This window comes from Chiloscyllium punctatum, unplaced genomic scaffold (assembly GCF_047496795.1).
Source record: "Chiloscyllium punctatum isolate Juve2018m unplaced genomic scaffold, sChiPun1.3 scaffold_63, whole genome shotgun sequence".
NCBI lineage: Eukaryota > Metazoa > Chordata > Chondrichthyes > Orectolobiformes > Hemiscylliidae > Chiloscyllium > Chiloscyllium punctatum.
In genome coordinates, this window is record NW_027309797.1 from 1,305,601 (window position 1) to 1,312,128 (window position 6,528).

Here is a 6,528-nt window from a genome sequence, read left to right on the forward strand (position 1 = left end):
CTCTGTTTCTCACCCTCTGTTTCAGCCCCTCTGTTTCAGCCCCTCTGTTTCTCGCCCTCTGTTTCAGCCCCTCTGTTTCTCGGCATTTGTTTCAGCCCCTCTGATTCAGCCCCTCTGTTTCTCACCCTCTGTTTCAGCCCCTCTGTTTCTTGCCCTCTTTTTCAGCCCCTCTATTTCTTGCCCTCTGTTTCAGCTCCTCTGTTTCAGCCCCTCTGTTTCAGCCCCTCCGATTCAGCCCCTCTGTTTCAGCCCCTCTGTTTCTGCCCCTCTGTTTCCGCCCCTCTGTTTCTCGCCCTTTGTTTCAGCCCCTCTGTTTCTCGCCCTCTGTTTCAGCCCCTCTGTTTCAGCCCCTCTGTTTCAGCCCCTCTGTTTCTCGCCCTCTGTTTCAGCCCCTCTGTTTCTTGCCCTCTGTTTCAGCCCCTCTGTTTCAGCCCCTCTGTTTCTCGCCCTCTGTTTCTGCCCCTCTGTTTCTCGCCCTCTGTTTCAGCCCGTCTGTTTCTCGCCTTCTGTTTCAGCCCCTCTGTTTCAGCCCCTCTGATTCAGCCCCTCTGTTTCTCGCCCTCTGTTTCAGCCCCTCTGTTTCAGCCCTTCTGTTTCAGCCACTCGGTTTCAGCCCCTCTCTTTCTTGCCCTCTGTTTCAGCCCCTCTGTTTATCGCCCTCTGTTTTAGCCCCTCTGTTTCTCGCCCTCTGTTTCAGCCCCTCTGTTTCGCACTCTCTGTTTCAGCCCCTCTGTTTCAGCCCCTCTGTTTCAGCCCCTCCGATTCAGCCCCTCTGTTTCAGCCCCTCTGTTTCTGCCCCTCTGTTTCAGCCCCTCTGTTTCTCGCCCTTTGTTTCAGCCCCTCTGTTTCTCGCCCTCTGTTTCAGCCCCTCTGCTTCAGCCCCTCTGTTTCAGTCCCTCTGTTTCTCGCCCTCTGTTTCAGCCCCTCTGTTTCTTGCCCTCTGTTTCAGCCCCTCTGTTTCAGCCCCACTGTTTCTCGCCCTCTGTTTCTGCCCCTCTGTTTCTCGCACTCTGTTTCAGCCCCTCTGTTTCTCGCCTTCTGTTTCAGCCCCTCTGATTCAGGCCCTCTCTTTCAGCCCCTCTGTTTCTCGCCTTCTGTTTCAGCCCCTCTGATTCAGGCCCTCTTTTCAGCCCCTCTGATTCAGCCACTCTGATTCAGCCCCTCTGTTTCTCGCCCTCTGTTTCAGCCCCTCTGTTTCTCGCCCTCTGTTTCAGCCCCTCTGTTTCAGCCCCTCTGTTTCAGCCCCTCTGTTTCTCGCCCTCTGTTTCAGCCCCTCTGATTCAGCCCCTCTGTTTCTCGCCCTCTGTTTCAGCCCCTCTGTTTCTCGCCCTCTGTTTCAGCCCCTCTGTTTCAGCCCCTCTGTTTCAGCCCCTCTGTTTCTCGCCCTCTGTTTCAGCCCCTCTGTTTCTCGCCCTCTGTTTCAGCCCCTCTGTTTCTCGCCCTCTGTTTCAGCCCCTCTGTTTCTCGCCCTCTGTTTCAGCCCCTCTGTTTCTCGCCCTCTGTTTCAGCCTCCCGGTTTCTCGCCCTCTGTTTCAGCCCCTCTATTTCTCGCCCTCTGTTTCAGCCCCTCTATTTTAGCCCCACTGTTTCAGCCCCTTTGCTTCAGCCACTATGTTTCTCACCCTCTGTTTCAGCCCCTCTGTTTCCGCCCCTCTGTTTCAGCCCCTCTGTTTCTCGCTCTCTGTTTCAGCCCCTCTGTTTCCGCCCCTCTGTTTCCGCCCCTCTGTTTCAGCCCCTCTGTTTCTCGCCCTCTGTTTCAGCCCCTCTGTTTCTTGCCCTCTGTTTCAGTCCCTCTGTTTCTCGCCCTCTGTTTCTCGCCCTCTGTTTCAGCCCCTCTGTTCTCGCCCTCTGTTTCAGCCCCTCTGTTTCTAGCCCTCTGTTTCAGCCCCTCTGTTTCAGCCCCTCTGTTTCTCGCTCTCTGTTTCAGCCCCACTGTTTCCGCCCCTCTGTTTCAGCCCCTCTGTTTCAGCCCCTCTGTTTCTCGCCCTCTGTTTCAGCCCCTCTGTTTCTTGCCCTCTGTTTCAGCCACACTGTTTCTCGCTCTCTGTTTCAGCCACTCTGTTTCTCGCCCTCTGTTTCAGCCCAACTGTTTGAGCGCCTCTGTTTCAGTCCCTCTGTTTCAGCCCCTCTGTTTCTCGCCCTCTGTTTCAGACCCTCTGTTTCTCGCCCTGTGTTTCAGCCTCTCTGTTTCTCGCCCTCTGTTTCAGCCCCTCTGTTTCAGCCCCTCTGTTTCTCGCCCTCTGTTTCTCGCCCTCTGTTTCAGCCCCTCTGTTTCAGCCCATCTGATTCAGCCTGTCTGATTCAGCCCCTCTGTTTCTCGCCCTCTGTTTCAGACACTCTGTTTCAGCCCCTCTGTTTCTTGCCCTCTGTTTCAGCCCCTCTGTTTCTCGCCCTCTGTTTCAGCCCCTCTGTTTCTCGCCCTCTGTTTCAGCCCCTCTGTTTCTCGCCCTCTGTTTCAGTCCCTCTGTTTTGCGCTCTCTGTTTCAGCCCCTCTGTTTCAGTCCCTCTGTTTCTCGCTCTCTGTTTCTGCCCGTCTGTTTCTCGCCCTCTGTTTCAGCCCCTCTGTTTCTTGCCCTCTGTTTCTGCCCCTCTGTTTCTCGCCCTCTGTTTCCGCCCCTCTGATTCAGCCCCTCTGTTTCAGACCCTCTGAATCAGCCACTCTGATTCAGCCCCTCTGTTTCTGCCCCTCTGTTTCAGCCCCTCTGTTTCTCGCCCTCTGTTTCAGCCCCTCTGTTTCTCGCCCTCTGTTTCCGCCCCTCTGATTCAGCCCCTCTGTTTCAGACCCTCTGAATCAGCCACTCTGATTCAGCCCCTCTGTTTCTGCCCCTCTGTTTCAGCCCCTCTGTTTCTCACCCTCTGTTTCAGCCCCTCTGTTTCAGCCCCTCTGTTTCTCGCACTCTGTTTCAGCCCCTCTGTTTCTCGGCATTTGTTTCAGCCCCTCTGATTCAGCCCCTCTGTTTCTCACCCTCTGTTTCAGCCCCTCTGTTTCTCGCCCTCTTTTTCAGCCCCTCTATTTCTTGCCCTCTGTTTCAGCCCCTCTGTTTCAGCCCCTCTGTTTCAGCCCCTCTGTTTCTCGCCCTCTGTTTCAGCCCCTCTGTTTCTCGCCCTCTGTTTCAGCCCCTCTGTTTCTCGCCCTCTGTTTCAGCCCCTTTATTTCTCACCCTCTGTTTCAGCCCCTCTGTTTCAGCCCCACTGTTTCAGCCCCTCTGTTTCAGCCCCTCTGTTTCTCGCCCTCTGTTTCAGCCCCTCTGTTTCTCGCCCTCCGTTTCAGCCCCTCTGTTTCTCGCCCTCTGTTTCAGCCCCTCTGTTTCAGCCCCTCTGTTTCTCGCCCTCTGTTTCTGCCCCTCTGTTTCAGCCCCTCTGTTTCAGCCTCTCTGTTTCTCGCCCTCTGTTTCAGCCCCACTGTTTCTCGCCCTCTGTTTCTCGCCCTCTGTTTCTCGCCCTTTGTTTCAGCCCCTCTGTTTCAGCACCTCTGTTTCAGCCCCTCTGTTTCATCACCTCTGTTTCTCGCCCTCTGTTTCAGCCCCTCTGTTTCTTGCCCTCTGTTTCAGCCCCTCTGTTTCTCGCCCTCTGTTTCAGCCTCTCTGTTTCTCGCCCTCTGTTTCAGCCCCTCTGTTTCAGCCCCTCTGATTCAGCCCCACTGTTTCAGCCCCTCTGTTTCTCGCCCTCTGTTTCTGCCCCTCTGATTCAGCCCCTCTGTTTCAGCCCCTCTGATTCAGCCCCTCTGTTTCAGCCCCTCTATTTCAGCCCATCTGTTTCAGCCCCTCTGTTTCAGGCTCTCTGTTTCAGCCCGTCTGTTTCAGCCCCTCTGTTTCAGCCCCTCTGATTCAGTCCCTTAGTTTCTCGCCCTCTGTTTCAGCCCCTCTGTTTCAGCCCCTCTGATTCAGCCCCTCTGATTCAGCCCCTCTATTTATCGCCCTCTGTTTCAGCCCCTCTGTTTCAGCCCCTCTGTTTCTCGCCCTCTGTATCTGCCCCTCTGTTTCAGCCCCTCTGTTTCAGCCTCTCTGTTTCTCGCCCTCTGTTTCAGCCCCACTGTTTCTCGCCCTCTGTTTCTCGCCCTCTGTTTCTCGCCCTCTGTTTCAGCCCCTCTGTTTCAGCCCATCTGATTCAGCCTGTCTGATTCAGCCCCTCTGTTTCTCGCCCTCTGTTTCAGCCACTCTGTTTCAGCCCCTCTGTTTCTTGCCCTCTGTTTCAGCCCCTCTGTTTCTCGCCCTCTGTTTCAGCCCCTCTGTTTCTCGCCCTCTGTTTCAGCCCCTCTGTTTCTCGCCCTCTGTTTCAGTCCCTCTGTTTCGCGCTCTCTGTTTCAGCCCCTCTGTTTCAGTCCCTCTGTTTCTCGCTCTCTGTTTCTGCCCGTCTGTTTCTCGCCCTCTGTTTCAGCCCCTCTGTTTCTTGCCCTCTGTTTCTGCCCCTCTGTTTCTCGCCCTCTGTTTCCGCCCCTCTGATTCAGCCCCTCTGTTTCAGACCCTCTGAATCAGCCACTCTGATTCAGCCCCTCTGTTTCTGCCCCTCTGTTTCAGCCCCTCTGTTTCTCGCCCTCTGTTTCAGCCCCTCTGTTTCTCACCCTCTGTTTCAGCCCCTCTGTTTCAGCCCCTCTGTTTCTCGCACTCTGTTTCAGCCCCTCTGTTTCTCGGCATTTGTTTCAGCCCCTCTGATTCAGCCCCTCTGTTTCTCACCCTCTGTTTCAGCCCCTCTGTTTCTCGCCCTCTTTTTCAGCCCCTCTATTTCTTGCCCTCTGTTTCAGCCCCTCTGTTTCAGCCCCTCTGTTTCAGCCCCTCTGATTCAGCCCCTCTGATTCAGCCCCTCTGTTTCTCGCCCTCTCTTTCTGCCCCTCTGTTTCAGCCCCTCTGTTTCAGCCCCTCTGTTTCTTGCCCTCTGTTTCAGCCCCTCTGTTTCAGCCCCTCTGTTTCAGCCCCTCCGATTCAGCCCCTCTGTTTCAGCCCCTCTGTTTCTGCCCCTCTGTTTCAGCCCCTCTGTTTCTCGCCCTTTGTTTCAGCCCCTCTGTTTCTCGCCCTCTGTTTCAGCCCCTCTGTTTCAGCCCCTCTGTTTCAGCCCCTCTGTTTCTCACCCTCTGTTTCAGCCCCTCTGTTTCTTGCCCTCTGTTTCAGCCCCTCTGTTTCAGCCCCTCTGTTTCAGCCCCTCTGTTTCTCGCCCTCTGTTTCTGCCCCTCTGTTTCTCGCCCTCTGTTTCAGCCCCTCTGTTTCTTGCCTTCTGTTTCAGCCTCTCTGATTCAGCCCCTCTGTTTCAGCCCCTCTGATTCAGCCCCTCTGATTCAGCCCCTCTGTTTCTCGCACTCTGTTTCAGCCCCTCTGTTTCAGCCCTTCTGTTTCAGCCACTCGGTTTCAGCCCCTCTGTTTCTTGCCCTCTGTTTCAGCCCCTCTGTTTCTCGCCCTCTGTTTCAGCCCCTCTGTTTCAGCCCCTCTGTTTCTCCCCTCTGTTTCAGCCCCTCTGTTTCTCGCCCTCTGTATCATTCGCTTTGTTTCAGCCCCTTTGTTTCAACCCCACTTTTTCAGCCCCTCTGTTTCTCGCCCTCTGTTTCTCGCCCTCTGTTTCAGCCACACTGTTTCTCGCCCTCTGTTTCAGCCCCTCTGTTTTAGCCCATCTGATTCAGCCTGTCTGATTCAGCCCCTCTGTTTCTCGACCTCTGTTTCAGACACTCTGTTTCAGCCCCTCTGTTTCTTGCCCTCTGTTTCAGCCCCTCTGTTTCTCGCCCTCTGTTTCAGCCCCTCTGTTTCTTGCCCGCTGTTTCAGCCCCTCTGTTTCTCGCCCTCTGTTTCGCGCTCTCTGTTTCAGACCCTTTGTTTCAGTCCCTCTGTTTCTCGCCCTCTGTTTCTGCCCGTCTGTTTCTCGCCCTCTGTTTCAGCCCCTCTGTTTCTCGCCCTCTGTTTCAGCCCCTCTGTTTCTCGCCCTCTGTTTCAGTCCCTCTGTTTCGCGCTCTCTGTTTCAGCCCCTCTGTTTCAGTCCCTCTGTTTCTCGCTCTCTGTTTCTGCCCGTCTGTTTCTCGCCCTCTGTTTCAGCCCCTCTGTTTCTTGCCCTCTGTATCTGCCCCTCTGTTTCTCGCCCTCTGTTTCCGCCCCTCTGATTCAGCCCCTCTGTTTCTGCCCCTCTGTTTCAGCCCCTCTGTTTCTCGCCCTCTGTTTCAGCCCCTCTGTTTCTCACCCTCTGTTTCAGCCCCTCTGTTTCAGCCCCTCTGTTTCTCGCCCTCTGTTTCAGCCCCTCTGTTTCTCGGCATTTGTTTCAGCCCCTCTGATTCAGCCCCTCTGTTTCTCACCCTCTGTTTCAGCCCCTCTGTTTCTTGCCCTCTTTTACAGCCCCTCTATTTCTTGCCCTCTGTTTCAGCCCCTCTGTTTCAGACCCTCTGTTTCAGCCCCTCTGTTTCTCGCCCTCTGTTTCAGCCCCTCTGTTTCTCGCCCTCTGTTTCAGACCCTCTGTTTCTCGCCCTCTGTTTCAGCCCCTTTATTTCTCACCCTCTGTTTCAGCCCCTCTGTTTCAGCCCCTCTGTTTCAGCCCCTCTGTTTCAGCCCCTCTGTT